At 38.7% G+C, this 20,493-nt stretch overlaps 1 protein-coding gene across 7 annotated transcripts in view; it reads right to left on the bottom strand.

Moving 5' to 3' along the window:
* The window catches only part of ZBTB20 (zinc finger and BTB domain containing 20), an 804,401-nt gene that overhangs the window by 364,495 nt on the left and 419,413 nt on the right, over positions 1-20,493 (bottom strand). For 5 of the 7 annotated variants that reach the window (XM_035000119.1, XM_035000121.1, XM_035000136.1 and 2 more), the window contains one exon: positions 12,182-12,229. The gene's annotated coding sequence lies outside the window, so the exon portion shown is untranslated. Of the gene's footprint in view, positions 1-12,181; positions 12,230-12,318; positions 13,577-20,493 lie in introns of those variants that run through there. The other 2 variants (XM_035000124.1, XM_035000130.1) reach the window with 1 other exon arrangement.

The raw sequence follows: 20,493 nt of genomic DNA, 5'->3' as shown, positions 1-20,493 counted from the left end.
ATTAAATTAATTGTCTTAGTTGGCTCAGGCTGCCATAATAAAATACCATAAACTTGTTAGCTTAAACAACAGAAATTTATTTCTCTCAGTTCTGGAGGATGAGAAGCCCAAGATCAAGATGCTGGCATGGTTGAGTTCTGGTGAGGGGCCTCCTTCTGGCCTGCAGTTGGCCACCTCCTTACCATTCCTCACACGGCACAAAGAAAGGAAGCTCTGGTGCTTCCGGCTCTTCTCATAAGGGCACTAATCCCAACATGGAGGCTCCACACTCATAACCTCATCTAAACCTAATTACCTCCCAAAGGCCCCACCTGCTAATACCATCACATGGGAGTTGGGAGTAGGGCTTCTACATATGGATTTTGGGAGGACACAAACATTCAATCCATAACACTAGTACTTCTCAAATTTTTTCAGGTCATGGCATACAAAGAAAAGGGTAGGGGCACACGGATGGTTCAGTCAGTTAAGAGTCTAACTCTTGGTTTCCGCTTAGGGTCATGAAATCGAGCCCTACATGGGGCTCCACACTGAGTGTGGAGTCTGGTTGAGTTTCTCTCTCCCTCTCCCTCCGCACCTCCCACTCGTGCTCTCTCTTTCTCTCTAAAATAAGTAAATAGCTCTTAAAAAAAAGAAGGGTAATATTGTCTTATTCACTGGGATAAACTAGGAGAGATTTGGAGCTTTAGAGGAGGCTCTGCTGGGCTATATATGAGTAACCCTTGGGCTCCCGCTGTCACTAGGCCTCCCATAGGAGATCCATACACATCCCACATAAGTTGGTAAACTACACACTGGATACAACCACAAACTCTATAGAACACAAACAGTATCACCAATTACCATCACTGTTTCTGAGCCTCATTTCAGATCTTTCATAATTGAGCTGATATTTTCTGGAAAACAACACTAGTGTGTAAAGGGGTTTTCTAGGCAGTTGATCAATAACCACTAGAGAAAAGATGAGTGTATTTAGAAAATTATGCTGGAAGGTGTAGTGTAAATTCCAAATAAGGCCACTTTAGGAAATGGCAGATGAGATAGTTGACTTTTCTTGAAGAATATGTTTTTAAATTTTTATAACTTTAGACATCTCCAGGTGTCACAATGGATGCTAATAAAGTAAATGGGAATCACCATTTCTTCCTGAGACAGATACTTGTTTTCTTTTTTGGGACAAATTCAGGTACTGCCAATAGTTTATCTTCCCAGAATAAAAGCTTAAAAATTTTTCTAAAAGTAGGGAAGAAAATATTTTTTTCCACAGAAATATAGCTAACACGCAACATCAGGTCCTTTGGTACTCCCATGGGGACAAGATGCACTACTTGGAAAATTGAGATGCTTTTTCCTGGAGTTTTCTTCATCCTTTGCCTTCTTCAGTCCAGACTGGGTCATTGGGTAATAAGGAGGAGGTTTGTGGTGTTAGGGTGATCTTCTTGGTCACCACACCCTGGAAATAGCTTTAAAATTGGACATTGAGAAGCAGGAAGAGAGTTTCAAACTTTCCATCTCATTGTTATTTGTGTTCTGGAGCCTCATTAATTTCTCTCACAGAAGGTGGACTCTTCCCTGGTGCTGATTATAGATATAGTGGATCTTACATTTCTGTCTAGAAAACAGGCACCAAGAAGACTTCACCAAGTCTCATTCCAGACTGGATTCACATGATCATAGCAATAAATATCCCCAAACAAGAATCATTCAAAAGCCTGTTGAATTTGACCAGATACTTCAAATGGTAACAGATGCTGCCACCATTCCTACAGTATGACCCTGAAGTCCTCAACCTTTTTTTCTCCACCTTGATGTATAAGAAAGATGATATTTAGATTCCAACACATTCTCATGAATTTACCTAGAGTTATTTGCAACTCCTGGAGTATAAACTAAAACATTACCCATTGGCTCCCACTTAATAAAGCATGTTAGAAAATACAAGCATATGAGTAAAACTTCATTATAAATAAAATGAACAATCTTGTGTTCGTTTTAATTTAATTTTTAAAAGAGTAAATCAAATACATATACTTCATAAGTTTATTATTCACAAAAAATTTATTGTAACACATCTCACACTTGATGGAAACACATGAGTAATTTCTTACTACTGACAATAGAAGTCACTGGTATAAATTATGCATTATTCACTCATCCAACAAACATTAATTGAGCACTTACTATGTGTCAAGACAGTGCTAGATACAGGAGACCACAGATGAATAACACGTCTCTCTCTTCAAGTGTTAACAACTATTGATGTGAGCAATTGGGCTTCTATTGAACTTTGGGAACCAGGATATGAATGGGCAGTGATTCACTGGAGGTAGTAGAAAGCAGAAAAGAAGATGCTGTGAACTGACTAATTAAAACAAACAAACAAACAAACAAACAAACAAACAATCTGTGTACCCATCTCACTTTGGGTTCCTTCCAAAGAAGAGTTTGCAACAAGGACCTGGGTACAGGTTGTAATCTGGAAGGTGATCTTAGAAGGCAGGCATGGAGGAGTGGTGAGTGAGTCAGAGCAGAGGACAAGGCAATGATGAAAATGTGTCAAAGGGGCCGGCCACCAGTGTACCAACTGGAGCATAATTCAACCAGCATCTCTGAGACTTGTGCATAGTGTCTCCAGAGGTATCCGAGGTATGGGTCTGAAAGAAACAGAGGCCAGAACATTTTTGCTCCAGTCCCATTCCTCCTTTGGTTGAGAGTTGCTCCAGGGCATTAAGCAGCCAACCCCCTCTTTCCCCTATAATGTAGATTTATTGAGCTCCCCCAGCCATGGAAAAGGTCCTGGGAAAGCACTCCTGAGGTGGGAGGCTGGGCTAACGCAGAACTGCTCCAAGTTTTGCTGAAATCAGAGGTGAGCTGCGGGGCTGAGGAAGGTGTCAGACACATGTGCTGGAGCAGCCTGCAGAGACTTCTGGGGGTGGGGCATAACCTACTGCAGTCTGAGCTTGCAGCCCCGGAAGGATGGTCTGGGGAACGTTAGAATGACATCTTTTTACTAATTATATTCCACGTAAAGTGCCTCTGACTCCTGTAAGAAGTCAAACTTTGCGACAGTAAATCCTGACACTGCTCAGGTAAGAAACAGAAAAATGATGATTTGCTAATCGGCTTACTTGATTCTCTGGCTAGGATGTCAAGATTAGACTCAGCAGTTCTTGGGAAAATCCTGACACTCATTCACCAATTATCCCCTGGAAGTTGATACGTATCGATCTCCCTATGTTTCAGGGAAGAAATCTTTGCACTGCTCTAAGGAGCTTTTCCAAAAATGGTGATACATTTTTGCATCATTTTGTCATGATGGGCCCTATTGAAAAACCTCCTGAAATTCTGAATTCATGGCAGTGATATCTACGTTGTTGTATTTGGCTTGCATTTTTGTTTTGTTTTGTTTTGTATTAAAGCAGAGGAGAAATGGGTAAAGGTTAAAAACTGCACCTAAATGTATTAAGCTTGAAGGCTTTGAACATAAATGAGAAGGTTTACAGGAAGTTATTCAGACCTTTAAGCTTCGATAAACATTTCATCACTGCTGACAAGATCCACTTTAGGTAACCCTGCCCAAGCAATTCCTGTGTTGCTAAGGGTGAAGGTGAGGTTATTTTGCAATTCACCAAGCAGGGTAGGAGGTTTTCTGGGGAATTTTGATTTGGAGGCCCAGAGCCTAAGGTTAAACCATAGATACTTTTGTGGTTATAGGAGAAGAATTGATAGACCCCTCGTTTTTTAATTATAATGTATAAAGGAAAGAACTGGATTCCTAATTCCTAGGAAAGGTGGTGGTAGTAGTAGGTAGGTTATGGTCCCTTATATGAATATATGTGGCTTCCCTCTGACAATGAGTGGGCAAGTCTTTAAAAAAGTTCCGAAAGAGAAAAAAAAAAAGCCCCAGGGACCATTTAGGCTCTGTCAGTGAGTTCCATCCCAAGACATCAAATCCAGTTGCACAGAAACCAAACGTCAATATTTACAAAGCTCTTTCCATCTTATATCCTGCTTCCTTTTTCTTTTATGCCTTTTCTTCTCCTTTTCCTTCCTCCCTATTCCCTTGATCCTCTCCTTTACCCTTTTCCCCATTTGCACTCACTTCCCCCACACCCATTAGCCAGGTCCACCATCCGTTCATCCCAAAAGAGGCTTCAGCGACGGAAAGGAAAGGACTTCAAACAAAGCCATAGTCCAACACAGGGAGCTCCAGAGGCTGGGGGACTGTGACTGAAGCAAAAGCCTGAGGAGGGGCCTCAGCCCTCTGAGGCCCTTCACCCAACAGGCGATTAGGTTTCAGCCAGCTTGATAGCTGTATGGAGCCTCATGATTTCAAAGCTTTCAGGGGCTGACAAGGACTTGCTAATTTCAAACTTTCTAACCAATTACAATCACAAAGAACTCAGGACAATAATCAGTGAGCAAAATGAAACTGCTGGAGTGAAGCAGCCCTAGCAGGTTTCACTCTTGTGGCTCTGCCACACGATGTGCAGCTGGGACTCTGCTTCCACAAGTAAATAAAAATACATTATAAAATAAAAACACACACAATGGGTCCCTCTTGCTGTCTTGTTCCCAGCAGTTGGGTCTGGAGGAACCCTGTCCTGCGTGTAGCCCATTAATTTCTGATGGCGTTAATTAAAAAACTTTTGATGCTGGTTTGAATGGAAAATACCTCAAACTGTTTCCTTTATTGAAACATCAAGTTCCAAGTCTTGGATTATTAGGTTAAGCTCTGTTGCAGCAGTGAGACTAACATAAATGCTTTCCATACCATCTGACTATTACTGCTAATAATAAATAATAATAATCAATGAAAAGAAAGAGGAGAAATTGTTTAGGTTGAAACTCCCTTATTTCAACCTGTTTTGTTTTGTTTTGTTTTCAGAACTAAATTGAAAATCCGGGTCCCTGAATGTAGGACATACGATATTTTAAAAATCTTTTTTCAAATCCTTACAGAACATTCAAATCACCCAATGTTCCAGGACCTGAATTTTTTATATTTTAAAATGGGGAAAGCTGCTTAAAATAAGTGAATCAGCTGCTAAGTGATTTCTCTCTGTCTCTTCCCCTACTCTCTTTTGAGAGGCTGAAAAAATGCTTAAAATGGTATATGCAATTGATATGTGCTGCTTAAGAAGCTTAATATAATTACTGAGGACTCAGACTTTCTATTTAAAATGAAGATAGGCTGGGGCAATAGAAACTATGAGTTGTGAGCACTCATCCCTCGGGAGGTGTGGAAAATGTTTCCAAACGTTTAGTCCACTGAGCGAGGTGAGGGGTGTCATGCAGTTATCCACAGGGTTCTCTGTCCTCCCGGAAACCTAGGGAAACTGAGGAAATCCTGACAGCAACGTAAGGAGCCAGCGTGACAGATGTCGTGCAGGAAGCCAGCAAATAAAAATGCATCTCTGCAATCCACCGCTTTTGTGAAGTGCTAAGCAAACCAGCAAAACATTCTGATTGGTTTCTAAGACTCTCCTCGAATTTGATTTTTTAACCATTCTTCCCTCTCGTGCAGGCGCCTGAAGCCCCGGACGGACACCCCATGGGGGAGGCCCCACAAATGCTGATTCACGGACGCCCTTTTCTCTCTTGTGCTCTCATGTACTTCACTTTCTCTCCCATTTTTCATCTCCCAATCTGTTTATTCATGCTGTCTGCAACATCAGCTGAATCCTTGAGGGACGACAAAACTTTCCTTTTTTACCCTGAAGGTCTTCATCAGTCTTATTCTTGTTTTGATCTACGCATCCCTAAAGTGGATGAAGTTCTGCATAAAGAAAGGCGAAGCGTTTTGGCAAATCTCCTTTCCTTCCGTCCCTAACCGCAGGCTGCACTGACCTCACCCTCTTGCAATAGTTTGCAGAACTGGCCACCCCGCCTGATGTGACATGATGGGAATCCTTCAACGACACCAACAACCACAACAACAGACAACCCTCACTGTAAAGCACATGAGGGGAGTATGTAGAGCAATAGAAAGAACTAAAACTCCAAAAGGGACATAGGCCTGAGCAAACCACAGCATGAGTCTATTTGTTCACAAAATTTATGAATTTTCCCGAGTAAATTGACAGGCGATATTGTCTACAAAGGACTAGTAAATGTAAATTAACTAACAGATATGTAGCAAATGAGTACATTTAAAGATGATTTCCAGCTGAAATGATTTTTCTTCTGAGAGACCAAGTTTTTGTTAAACTTAATCCTACTCTCTTCCCTCTCCAGCAGCAGAAACATCTGGTCGGTTTTAGATTCCCCTTGGATTTCCAACTTCAAAGGGAATTATAAAGAATAACAAATTCATGTACCGGCACTAAAAAAAAAATTAGAGCAGCAGGAGAGAATGGTAAAATTGTCCTTATTTGACTGCTAGTGACAGGCGCCACAGGCAGAACTATAAGAAAAGACAAAAGCAAGATCACCGGTTGACAACCAGAGTTCCTAGAAGGGACAGAATCTTTGGCTACATGCAGATATGCACAGGGCCCTTAGCAATCAATAAGGAGATTTCTCCTTGCTTAAGTGAAGAAAAAAAAAAAATGAAAGGAGTTAGAAGGTGAGAGAGAGAGAGAGGAAGAAAGAAAAAGAAAGAAAGAAAAAAGTTCATATTTACCTATCACATAGTAAGCATCAACAAAAATTTGTTCAAACAATGACCTGGAGATTATCTTAAGGATTCAGCCCCTGGGTTTTTTATTTGATCTATAGAAAACTTGAGTTCCGATTCTACCAAGGGCTAGATATGCCATCTCAGAAGTGACTCAGGCTCTAAGAATCCACCAGAACCATCATCTCCTCCTAAAAGATAAGACCCCCAAGAGTCTCTTGCTCTGGATCTTTATCAAAGGATGGCCAGAAGTCAAAGTCCTTCAGGAGTGGAGGTATAAGGTTTGAATGAACTATTGATATTTGCAGTCGTGCCAAGTTACGCTTGACATCACTTTATAGAACTGGATTTATCTTTCTCCTCTGTCATGTACTAGCAAAACTGAAACATACTTCTTAGAGTGCAGGTCTTGATATAATCAAAAAGAAAATAAAAACAGTTAGAGAACGTACAATTTTGCTATTATAATTAGCTCTTATAAACAGCTCTTCTCTTTCCTGTTTCATGTACAATTTGTACGGCAATAACAATAAAAATAAACAAGACATGTTTAACCAATCAACGTGTTCTTGGACGTTGAACCATGAAAGAGTTAAGGGCTAAAATGTCTTTAAATAATTAATTATAAAAGTCTTTAAACTTAGTGTTCAGAGGTTACCGATCCCCACACCACATATACATTAGGTTGATTCAGAGTGGCCATCAAAAACCAGACAGCAAATTACTTTTGACCAAAAAGTATATATCAACAGCACGTTAAGAATATTTCACAGAGTGGGATAAAACAAACAGAACCAATTCTCTGTGGACCTTAGCATGGTTTGCAAATGGAGCAGTCTCCCAAAGAGAAGACCATTCTCCAAAGTATGTTGTCTATATCACAGGCTTTGACTCATCTTTAATGAAGGAAGAAAGAGTTAAGACTTCTCTTCAGCATTTCCAATGTAAAAGGACTGACCTGGCTGCAAAAGCATCTTGAATGTCTGTCTTGAATGGGGTTTTCAGTCTTCCCTCACCACTCCAGGTAAAGCAGGATCAGCCAAGTGATTCCTATCCTGATGGTAATTGCATATGGTGATATATTACATATCCGATAAAGTTCATCCAGAAAATATGCCAACTTAGTGAAACATGGATCTGATGATGTGAATAAACCTTTTTTTTTTTGGCATATTTTTGGGCAACTATCTGTGTCTTTGGTCTAAAATGAAAATCCTGGCTTGATCCAGGCATTTACAAAGGATTCCCTGCCCTGTATAAGCAGAATCAATCATCCAACGAAGATTCTGAACTTAACTAGAGAGAAGGAAGTAGAGGATATGGAATACTACTTTATTCCAAGAAATGCTGTTTTATAGCTTGAGGATATATATGGTCACAAATAGCAACAATGGAACAAACACCAGACCCAAAGGCTGAGCATAAGGAAACCCCACACACATATACCAAGAAGCAAACACTATCATTAATAATAATAATTATTATTATAGCTATTATCAGGATGAGGCATTGATGGTTCACTTGGGTATAATGTATAATACATTAGCTAGAAAGAACCAAGGGTAAACTTATTCTTATCTTTAAAAGGCAGTTTGTATTCTGGTTTATATGACATGAGCTACATAATTAACACATACGAGAAAATGATGCAGGAAGAGATGAAGACTTATGCCTTTATTTCAGGTGTTCTATTGTTAATATCAATCTTAAAAATAATGATGAAAAGGTTAGCTGTTTTAAAATATGGGTGTTATGGGGTATGGTAAAATATTTTCGTGGCTTTAAAATAGTTAGTGGCACAAAATATATATTTAAAGTATAGAACTTGTCATTGGACACTTCTGTCTATACATTAATGAGACAATAAATACATAAAATAAAAAACAAAAAAAAAATAGTTAGTGGCTAGATCCTACCTATCCTTCCTTGGAATGCCTGTCTCAATGCCAGGCCATCAGATCCTTTCCTGATCTTTTGAGGACATTTTAATGGTGGTAACACCAAACCAAGGTAAAGAAGAAATAGAGAGGATCAGAAGACTGAAAGGGAAAAAATGAAATGGAAAGAAAAAAAGTTTGTATTGTTTACACCATCCAGTCTGGCAAATGTTACAGATGCTTTCTGTTGGCTTGGGATGGTTTATTGCTTATGTTATTTCTTTTCTTTTCTTTTTTTTTCCTCCATGTGCTTTCCTCTACCAACTTTGGCTGAAAATACTTTGTATGTGTCCATACTGTAAGCCCTCATATTTTTGTAGAGATTTAGTGTAGTGGAGAAGCACTTTTTTTTCTTCCCCAAGCGTTAGGCATATCAATATTCTAGCTACTCACTTTCGAGGCCAATGGAAAATGTGCTCCTAAGATTAAACAGACCTGAGTTACACATAAATCCAGTTTATACTGATGCAGTGTGTTACATAGTTGCTCACATCCTGAATTTCTGATGAGTGGAATACACCTTTTGGACAACACAGTACTACTGAACCGTCACTGACTGTAATTCAAAGACGGTGAGGCAGGACTAAACCCTAACTATAGGTTCTCTATGGAGAGCCTAATTTGCACAGAGCCCTCTTCATCTATGGAGCTCTGTGTGCAAAGGATCTAGTCTAGTCACAGAAAACTAGGTTCTTTAAATATTCTTAGAGTAAACTAGAGCAATACTTAGAAGCACAGAGGGAGTGCCCTTTGTTCAATAATATACGGTCTCTTTTGACCCTCACTTCCCCAAACAGTGCTTTTGTTTTTTTAATTATTCAGATTATTAATATATAATCCCTTTTCAGACTTCCTAAGTGCCCCTTTAGGAAGAAACCTTTCCTTTCTGCCAATATATCTTTAAAAAAATGATGCTTTTAAATCTAGTGCTACATTTGGTTTAAGTAGGTTGGCCATATTTATCCACTATGGGTTAGCTATAGCCACACTGGGTTTCTAAAGTAGTCAGAGCACTGTTTCCCTTTTACCTCAGATACAGAATTGTATAAAACACAGTGTATATCCCATAATGATAAAACTAGCAGCAAATTATCATTCTGAGCCAAGTAAAAATAGTGCCAAAAAAAAAAAAAAAAAAGTCCCCAAGAAGCCTAGCCAAATCTGTGAAATGTCTCTCTGGTCAACCAAATTGCCCTTTGGATAACAGATGTACCCAAGAATATTATGAAACACTCTGATGAGACTTTATGATCAATTGTTACATTTTAGGAAATATAATGGCAGTGTACTCAGAAGAAAAATACTCCTATATACAATGATTAGAACTATTTATCTAAATGTTTATATCATTAACATGTGAAAAAGTCCTTATGGGCCTGAAATCTTGATGGACTAAATGCTGTGATGTCTGGGGTTTACTTCAAAATAATATGGTAGTAGCTTGGGAAATGGCAGGGCATGAGTTCATCATTGGGCAACCCGTGGGATGGGTCCGTGGGAGTTCACTGGAGTAGCGTGTCTACGTTCATGTATTTGAAAGATTTCATAATTAAAAATTCAAAAATATATACTGATTTGAACTTTTACTCCTTCAGTCATTATTGATTGATTCATTTACTCTTTATGTGCAAGACATGGGGATGTAAAAAGTGAAACAAAACAAAACAAAAACCCCCAAAATGCTCTTGTTGCATATTTAGATTAAATAAGCTATTCCTCTTTAGGAGTCGTATATATTTATGTAACATGACATTTATAAGAACCATGTAATTACATGTAAAATTTTTAGGTTAAATTTTGAAAGCAGGACACAAAATGATGTACAAGGTATGTTTACAATGTGTTTTTTAAAAAAATATATCCTCAGGGGAAAATGAGAGTAAAGAAATACATCAAATGGTTATTAATGATTGGATTTAAATTATAGAAATAATTACTTGTATTTTTCTTCATTTTACTCCTATGTGTTTTTCCAAATTATTTTTAATGAGCATGTATCATTTTAAAATGAAAATAAATTTTTATTCATTAGTGGATAAGATGTGCTCTCCTTTCCCGAGGAGCTTTTCACTAAAACAGAGAAACTGCAAACACACAGCTTTGCCCAGATACTTTCAATCTTCATACCTAGAAGTGAAATACACCCACAGGAAAAGAAACGTCAATACAGATTTTTATCTGATCATAGACACATAAAGAGCTTTCTGTGTGTTAGACAGAAATAGGGGAGGAACTGGCTTCTCTGCAAGCCAGAAAGAGTGTGAAATTCAGGCCATTTTGTGATGAGATCCTTTTGTGATGAAAGCAATGGGAGCAACAAATTAAAGTTACCAAGTAATCCTGTTCCTTGAGTCCTGCTGCTCACACTGATAGGAGTTTCTTTTTAGTCAGCATAACAAATAAAGCATGGGAGTGGGAGTGGGGTGGTGGGAGTGGTTACAATCCTAAAGTCTCCAGGCCTTCACTGGTGAGATGGATATGTTCAGAGAGACAGAGGTAGATGTGGGACAGAATTAGAAACAAAAATACAGCGACAACTATGGATTTTGTGCAATGGATATGGAAAGTCCCTGTTAGAAAGCTATCTTTATTACCCCAAGAGATTATTTTCTTCATTTTATGCACATTCATATAAAGTGAAGTCAAGAGTGTAACTTTTAAAGGTTTGGATGAATATGATGTTCATGACTAAACAGGCCTGGCTGGAGCCAGGGAGAATATCATCAGATGCCAGGCAAGTCACCCCCTCTGGTCCTCCTCCGTCTCCAGTACACTTGCCAGGACATTTCAGTGCTGGCCAACCTCTAGCAAACGCAGCTCTTTTAGGCTCTTTCTGACTTGATGATGCTCTACGAAAAGACCCTTAGTCCCGACTTGCACTCTCCTCCCAGCCACTGAAATCTCAAGAATTCTAGAAGGCCACAACATCAACCTTTTTGAAACTTCACCAATTTCCACTAAAAGACACATGGACCTCAAAGGTTTCAATGCTAGGCTCACTCGCAGCTCTTGTCTTGGTCCTCTTAGCTCGTAAAAGAGGTGGCTATCTATATTCATGCTCCGAAAGGACATTTTCCCTTCCACTTGTGGGTGTACACAAGAACAATCGTGTCTGATTTTAAGATTGATTCAAATGAAGCAAATGCACTTCAAATTTTTAGCATATCATAGAATAATAATAAGTAGTTCAAAGCATCACAAAATGTGTTTGGAAGGTTCTGTGTTTGTTTGTTTAATGCCAAAGCATCCAATGTTCCACATGGGAAACATCACCCTCTCTGTCCATTCAGGCGTCTCCTTTGGAAATCTGTATCTCTGGAGTCTGCCAAACAAGCCCTTTGAATACTTCCATCTCTGCGTGGTAAAATCATTGTGAAATGTTTGTTGAAATCTGTGATCATAGGTTCTTGGGATCATGTTTCTAATCATTCTAAATGATGGTATTTCAAATGGACAAACTGGACATAAAATCTGTAGCCTTCACCAATGTCAAAATACATTCTATTCAAATTTAGTACACCACAGCCTTTAGGTTGAATTCTTTCAGAGTCTGGGAGAAACGTACTTGACTTCTTGGCCCCTCAATATTGTGAACTGCCATTTAGGGGTAACAGAAGTTACTTACCCAACAGCAAAGTTGTGATGAATATCCAGTTAGTGATGGCGGACCATTCTGAAATGAAAAGAATATCATAAATGCTGGGCATTTAATAAATGCGTGACAACATGGTGATCATGGAAAATAACCCATTTGCTTCTCACCTTGGGACGCTGACTCAGTGATACTACACTACACGGAGAGTAAAGGAGACTTCCTTTGGGGAAGGAACATACAAGTATGCACTGGGAAAGTGGCGTGTGTAGCTGTCTGCATGTTCAGCTTTAAGGGCTTGAACCAGTTGCAACCAGTTGTGAATGACTTGCTGCCCATTTTTGCAATTCACTGTAACTTGTATTGGGAAAGTTATGTTTTATGGTTAATTATCCATGGTCTGTTTGAAAAAATAAATCAAACCATTGTGAGCCACCAGGATTTGCAGCTCCATTTGAACTTTACTGTACTTTTGATTAAACATTTTGTAAATAAAAACAACTGGTTTCTTCTTGTTTTTGGTTGTTTGTTACTTGTGTTCTGGATATAAATATTGTGGCAATGGTGGGAGAACCAGTTATGGATTATTTACCCCTGGTTTCATGAGTTGTGAGCTACTGGCCTTATTCTCCTTCATGAGTGTAAATAAATGTATAGTATTATATTCCAAGTCCTGTAAGACAAATGGAATGACTGAACTGAAACCTTTTAAAACCAAAGCCTTTTATGCTAAGTCACAGAGCAACAAAACAAACCCCAAATTAACATTTAAAAAGCTTCTACTGTGGAGCAACAAAATCCCCCAATATTATATAATCTGCATTTTAAAAACTGCTTGCCTAACTAGCAGCAGTCTATCAATAATTCCACATGCTTGTCTTTTCGCTGCTTTTATAATTTAGAAGCCATAGATGGTTTACCAGAGATCACCTCCCACCCCCAATATCACCACCAGAATGAAGCCTTGAAAATAACCAGCATAACTAACTGAAGTCAAAATTGATTTAGAAAGATCCGGAATTATTGTAACTAAAAGTAATGAAACTCTATGTAAAGGAAGAACTTATATAAATTTGTCTACAGTCATCATCTGAACACTTATATAAATAAAAGTAGTCTGAAACACAATTGTCCAGGGAAAATGAGAAAAGCCAAGATTCAAAGACCCTGTGGTATAAGGCAAGAGGAATATGTTTGAGGCCCAGAATCCAAAGTTCCTAACACATTTGCATATGAAACTTAATGAGGACCACCAAAGCAGCTTGCCAAAATTATGTTTTTTAAACGATCCACTGTTCCATGCAGCACTGACCACTGAAAAAGACCTCTAGGAAACATAAAAATTGCCTTCTGCGATTTGCTACTTTTATAAAGACAGAGACAGGATAATAAGGGCTTTCTTATAAAATGGGGTGATCTGTCCATCGCTGGGACCTGAAGAGCACTGCATCTGATTTCATCTTACCCCTTTATTCCTTTCAAGGCTCACTGCTCACCTGTGTAAGCACTGTGAAGGAATGGCCACTGAAGGTCCCTCACCAGCTCACCAAAACGTGGTAAAATATTTATGAAGGGGCTACTATATGCCAGGCACAACTAGAGTAATTCTGCTTGGAAAGGTAAGTCAGTGGCTAAGGTTCTTGTTGCAACATTTAAAAATATCTACTACTACTGCCAACAGTGAGGAGAAGCTAGGTTGAAAGTGTTATGAAGGACATCTGAAAAATTAGAAACTGTTTAAAACTCTCCCTGGCTTCTTGGATGCCCTGGGAACAGTAAGTTTAGGCCTGTCGGCCCTTCGAAGCCTGGATCCCACATTACCAAAGAAAAACTAGAAGTAGCCTATATGTGTCCAGGGTCCTGGTTACAACTGAAAATGAGGGCTGACCAGAATCAGTTGGCAGCCATCAGATGCTGAAAGGTCAATTCTGCCCTAAGTATGGTTCAAAGAGTGTAAAAACCTACCAAGATGAAAACAGAAGCTATTCTGAGAAACAAGCAGGAAAAAAAAGTTAAAAGATATTTTACTTGAAGACATTTTCTTCTATTTGTTTTATAATATATGCCTCCAACTCTTTTTGACAACCAAGAAAACGCTCTATCTATAGAGTTCTAAGTTTTCTTTTAAATCTAGGCAACCCATTTGAAAATCAGGATACAAAAAATGACTCCCTCTATATGGAACTGCCCACCAAAAATAAGTGCTTGGTTACAGATGAATAATCATGTTCAAATTATATTAAAAAGTATGGTATTTTACATGATGCAGGTATATACATACAGAATTGCATCCTGGAATCCGAACTCAGCATAACATATGGAGAGGGACACTGAGAAAATGTATACATAGGAATATGATTTCCTGGTGAAAGACCAGAGTATTCTGATCAACTTTCCTTATTTTTCCACAAACAAATCTACCTGAGCTATAGATCCTTTTAAGAAAAAAACCAGGGGGAGGGGCGCCTGGGTGGCTCAGATGGTTAAGCATCTGCCTTCGGCTCAGGTCATGATTTCAGGGTGCTGGGATCGAGTCCCACATCAGGCTCCTTGCTCAGCGGGGAGCCTGCTTCTCCCTCTGCCTGCCACTCCCCTGGCTTGTACTTTCCCTCTCTCTCTGGCAAATAAATAAATAAAATCTTTGAAGAAAAAAACCAGGGGGCACCTGGGTAACTCAGATGGTTAAGTGTCTGCCTTTGGCTCAGGTCATGATCCCAGCGTCCTGGGATCGAGCCCCGCATCGGGCTCCCTGCTCAGCGGGGAGCCTGCTTCTCCCTCTCCCTCTGCCTCTCTCCCTGCTCATGCTCGCTCGCTCTCTATCTCTGTGTCTCGAATGAATAAATAAAATCTTAAAAAAAAAAAAAAAGAAAAAAACCAGGAAGCATACTGATAAAATACTTAAAAACTATATACTAGCTTACTCATTATTCATTAAGACAACTAAAGATACAAAGACATGATAATCCCAATCCTCTTGATCACTTGGTTGTTGCAAGAGAGACACACATTGAAGCAATGAGACCTTAAAAACCAGATAAAACTCTCCTGGCTTTGATTTTTATCTTTATGCACCAGATTTTTTCCATAAAAAGGGAATCCTAAATGTAATAGCTAATGCATAAACGAAAGGTAAACAAACTAGGACATAGCCAAAATCTTTTTTTTTTTAAGTGAAGGAACACTCAGCTCTTTCCTTCGGTAAAATCAAATGAACCAATTTCATCTGATTTTCCATCCAGAAGAAAAGTATGACCTAGAGGAATGTTCCTGACCTCCAGTACAAGGAGATTCATCCCCTTGCCTCCCTCTCTTGGATTGCATTATGAACGACCGGGACTACCACCAGCACCACCTCTAACACACCTGATCTTACTTTCCCCTAGCAGCTACCCAACAGTGCCTACTCCTGTGCACCCATTTATGACGGTTGATAGGCAGAAACTACAAAGGAAGAATAAAACAAAACCAAAAGTCCTCCAACTTCCCTCATCAGGTCCATGTCTGATTCCCGGAGGACATTAGTCCATTAAATGAAATAAAATATTATAAACGGGGACAGAAGACTGATCGACCTCATACAAATCTCACTGTGTTCCCACTTAAACTGGGAAGGGAGTTATTCTGGTGAAAAAGTAGGGGGTGTGGGAAAGGAGTGAAGAGCTACAAAGGGACAAAGAGACTTAAAGGTGGTGCAATGAATTCCCTGTGCCAGGGAAGAGTATGACAGAAAGTTCTAAATGAAAATTCCAGAAACTGCAGGCTCCTAAGTGGAACTGTTGTTTAGGGGATGAATTCTATAGGGAGTTTGAATTAAGTGTCTGTTCTATAGCATCTAGATGTTTTCTCTTTCATTAAGACTTGGAGTTTGTCATGAGAAAAAAAAAAAAAATTAGCTCTTTCTACAGCCCCCAAAGTAAAAGGCGAGAGAAAGACAGGGTTTATATAACTGGCTTTTTACATAAATATTACATCAGGATACATTTCAAATGAAAACACACACACACACACAGCCGTCTTCCTTATCCTCTATTTTAAAATTCATTTCATACTTTAAATGTTGTTGATTTTTCACAAAACAAGTAAAAACCAAGTCAGCATTAAACACCTCAGAATAATTTCAGTCTTATATTACTTGGAAAATTCACCACATCATGGAGGGTCACAAAATCCTGTTTTAAAGTCAGTGAAGGCACTGACAATTATGGGATGTTTTGCTGCTGCCTAGGGCAACTAGAAATGGCCACGGATGTTAACTAACTCCCTCCTCAACAGTCTGAGAAAAGGGAAAAAAAAACTGTAAGTTTCCCCATCTGTTATTTCCTTTTTTTTTTCTTTTTGGCTGTGGAAAAGTAAAATTATGCAAGAGCTTTTGAATGTAAAGGCTGTGTGTGCTTTTTCCCTTTTTGTCTCTGTGTACCGGTTATGTGATGTTGCGTAACTGAGTACAGAGTAGGCGGTTAGCGTTTACTATTGATTTACACTATGCCATCTAATGAATTCATAGCACTAAAAAGAAAGGAAAGAGAGGGGGAGGGAGGAAAAAGAAAGGAGTGGACGGCAAGAGGAGAAAGGAGGACTAGAGGAAAGAGAGAAAGCTCATTTAGAGAAACAGTTCTAAAGCCTAGAATAGTTTCATTCTTATTCCCTCTAGCTCTGACTTCTGGTTATTGTTCAGGTCTCAGAAAAATGGACTTTGAGCTAGTGACCCCAATATTCCAATCTTATTCTAACGAGGATTATTGGCAGGTGAATGTCTGAAAGTACTAATGTGTCAAATTACTTGAAAGCAATTCCACTCAACTGTCAGACTTCTCCATATGCACTATTTACCATTCTCCATGCATGTGTGACTGTGTCTGTGACAGCTGATGGTATAGTCCAACTAGTTTACCTAGTCGCAAATACTATTTGAAAGACACACAGGACAAAGAGAAATACGTTCTACCTTACCCATCTCCTTTTAAAATTGCATGAAGAATGCATTCAGAAATCTTTGAAGAGGTCACTATTTTACTTTGGAAGAAGATAGGCCACAAATTATTTGGCTACACAGAACTGCCTAATACAGGATAATCAGAGAGAAATGCGCAAATGGAGGAAAGATTCTAAACTGATGAACAACACTTGGAAAAGAAATTTAAAGAATTTCTTATATTATGCCCATGGAAAGCACTTAAAATTTAATTTTTGATCAGGACAATGATAGACATTCCTAGCCCTCACTGTTTACCATAAGTTCCTAAATCATAGGCCAGAAAGTAAGGGTAAGTTGCTTCTGCTGCTAGACACAGGACCTTCCTGTACCTGAGTGCCCTCCTATGGCTGAGAACAACTAGTAAGATGAGGAAGAGAAATAGAAGTTCTCTTTATGAGCAAGGCTAATAAAGCTTGTTTCCTTCCTGAATGTGAGTTTGTAAATGATGACTAGGAAACATCACATCCAAAAGAAAGAACAAGAGTGTGAGCTTTCATTTCTGATCGTCCAATCATCTCTTTTCACCCAATATAGTGTATTAAATATTAAACAGATGCCTACTCATCCATTTGTCGGGGATGCTTTAATAATCAATGTTGGGTGTTGAGCACCTAGCATAGTGCTTGGCACATTCTCTGTGCTCAGCAAGTATTTGTTGAAACAGAAAATGATTATGGGAGGAACATCTCTGTAGGAAAAGTAGCTAGAAAAGCCTCAGGAAAACATATTCCCATGATTTACAGAAATCTTAAGCTGTATTATTCTATCATTTATCTGTAGACACAAAATGATGGTGTAGAGGAAGTATCAGACAGTTATTTGGGGACAGCTGAGTTCAGTTCCATTTTATTGGAAAAAAGCTTAACAAAAATTAGAATGCTGATAGCATCAGCAAAGTTTTGTGTTCATTTCCACTGGCCCTTTTGGACACAGAAAAGTCCATTTTAATTTCCATGGACACATTCTAAAGGAAAAGTCATGGGATATCAACATAATTCATCTTTTAAAAAATACCGAGAAGAATGTAGCCATTTAGTAATGGGAGAGAATATAGCTTTTTGTTGAAGGGCAAGGCAGGTTGAGTTCTGATTAGGTTATGCAAATTTAAATTAATAGCAGGGTAACCAAGAATGTACTGATTTTCATTTTCTTGGTTAAACAGGAGTTTTATAAGAAAAAAAAATTCTGGATTAGAAAGTCAGAAATGCCATCTTTCAGTGAATTGGTGAATGAGACCTTTAGAGGAAAAGTTGCATGGGCAATCTCTCAAAAATTCCAGTTGAAGATTCAACTAAAAGCGTGTTTGACAGTGGCAGCCATAGTAGTTTTTAAATAGTGGGGTTACCATCTTGCTAATTCATCTAGGACTAGGCACATACCTTTCAGTCAAAACCTTCAAAAGGTTTTGTTTTGTTTTGTAACTTTGATCAATGATATAATCTAATCAAATTCAGCAACTTCCTTAAATAAGCATCCTGGCAGTATATTGACAAGACCATCCCACGCGCTATTTTATTTCATGTATTCTAAAAAATGAATGGGGACTTGCCTGGACCCCTCATTTTATTCGTGAAGATTCTGAAGCTCAGAAGGTAATCTTCTCAGGGGTATGTATTTTGAGACAAAGCTGGGACTGGTATCTAAAGCTCCCAGTTCCTCTAGCCACAGCATAGAATAAGTTAATAATGCATGTTTACATACAGCATAATATTAGTCTCAAGATGAATCTTATTTTAAATGCCACAAAGATTTGAAAAGATTCTTTTATAAGATAAGGAATCCTTACATTATGTAACAATGTTCACCTTAAAGCTATGTTATACTTCATTTTTTTAATCTTTACTCTTTCCTCCTCTTTCCATTCTTCCTCTTATTCTTTGGATCTTCAGATAGAGTCACTTTTAACTCTGTTTCTAGCTCACTTACACCCATTCCTGACTTCAAATTTTTCCGTTTCTCTCACTTTGCATCTGTTTCTCCAACTTTTAGTTATTACTCTTCCTCATAAAAATCATTGTTTTGTTAATGTGCTTTGAGATCTTCAGAAGTTATAAAGGAAGAAAAATTTTACATTTAACATTATACAATAAACAGGGCTTTGGCATATACTCAAATTAAAAAATAAAATCTGCAACAAGATACTGACCATGTATAGGCTTTGCCATAGGATGTTACGGCTGTCTAAACCCCAGTCCTGTCAATGAGACTGGAGCCTATGTTACAAGCAATCTCATCAGATGGAGAGCTCACCATCTCCAGGCCACTCGTTTTCCACTTCACCATGTCACCTTTCTTTTCTTTCCATTCCAGAGATACAACTATTTTTGGACTGATTATGGCATAGCAGAAGAAGGTCCAGAGAAATCCTAGTGGCTTAATGTGGCTTCATGATACTGGCCAAACTCTCTCAATTCCAAAAAAAGGTCAGAAAGAGTTGCATACAAAAATTGTAGCTACACGGAAAGTGAAGTCTGAGGAGGTTAAAAGAGAACTTGGACATGAGAAAGAGGTCCCTGTATAACAGGAATGTTGCTGCCAGAATCGTTGCAATTAAGATTGTGTCATTGTTTCCCTTATAAAATGTTAACTCTTATAGGGTTTACAATTCAGCTAAAATGATCAGCTCTAGGCTGAACATAGTTCTAAATATCTTCAAGTGGGAAGTATTTTTTCCCCTCCTTATTCCTTAAAAGAGAACACATAAAGCAACTATTCAGAAATTTCAATGACATTTGGATTCTGACCACATACCTTTCTCCAAAAAAGACTAGGTGCTGGGGCACCTGGGTGGCTCAGTTGGTTAAGTGTCCAACTCTTGGTTTTGGCTCAGGTCATGATCTCAGGGTTGTGAGATCAAGCCCCGCATCAGGCTCTGCCCTGAGCATGGAGCCTGCTCAGGATTCTACATCTCCCTCTGCCCCTCCCTGCCTCACCCTCATAGATAAATAATTTTTTTTAAAGAGTAGTGCTAATTAAGGAGCCTAATCTACAGTGAGCTAAGGTGAACAACATCCACTGTGGAATGAAGGACATTAACCTGGTATATGAGTGGGAAATAAAATAAAAGGACATCCTATTATTTTAAAAGGTTCAATGTGCATCACTTGGATAGATATTTCATTCCACTTTATTGATGTGAATAGGATTTTGGCAACACTGTGTTGAAAAGTCTTCCACTCCTGTTTGCTAGCAAGAAAAACTTAACAATTATAGGAGGCAGGAATTTCTGATGGTTTCCTTAGATCTCTTTCCTCATATGCATATTTCACGGTGGGTATTAGATAATTAATAATTTTTTAAAACCCACTTTTCCTATTTCTCTAGCACTGGCCATGACATCTAACGGCAATAGTACAATGCTCTGCCACAG

The sequence above is a fragment of the Mirounga leonina genome, unplaced genomic scaffold (assembly GCF_011800145.1).
Source record: "Mirounga leonina isolate KUSES-001 unplaced genomic scaffold, KU_Mleo_1.0 Mir_115, whole genome shotgun sequence".
Classification (NCBI taxonomy): domain Eukaryota; kingdom Metazoa; phylum Chordata; class Mammalia; order Carnivora; family Phocidae; genus Mirounga; species Mirounga leonina.
The sequence above is the reverse complement of the archived record's forward strand: the minus strand, read 5'-3'. Positions and strand labels throughout refer to the sequence as shown.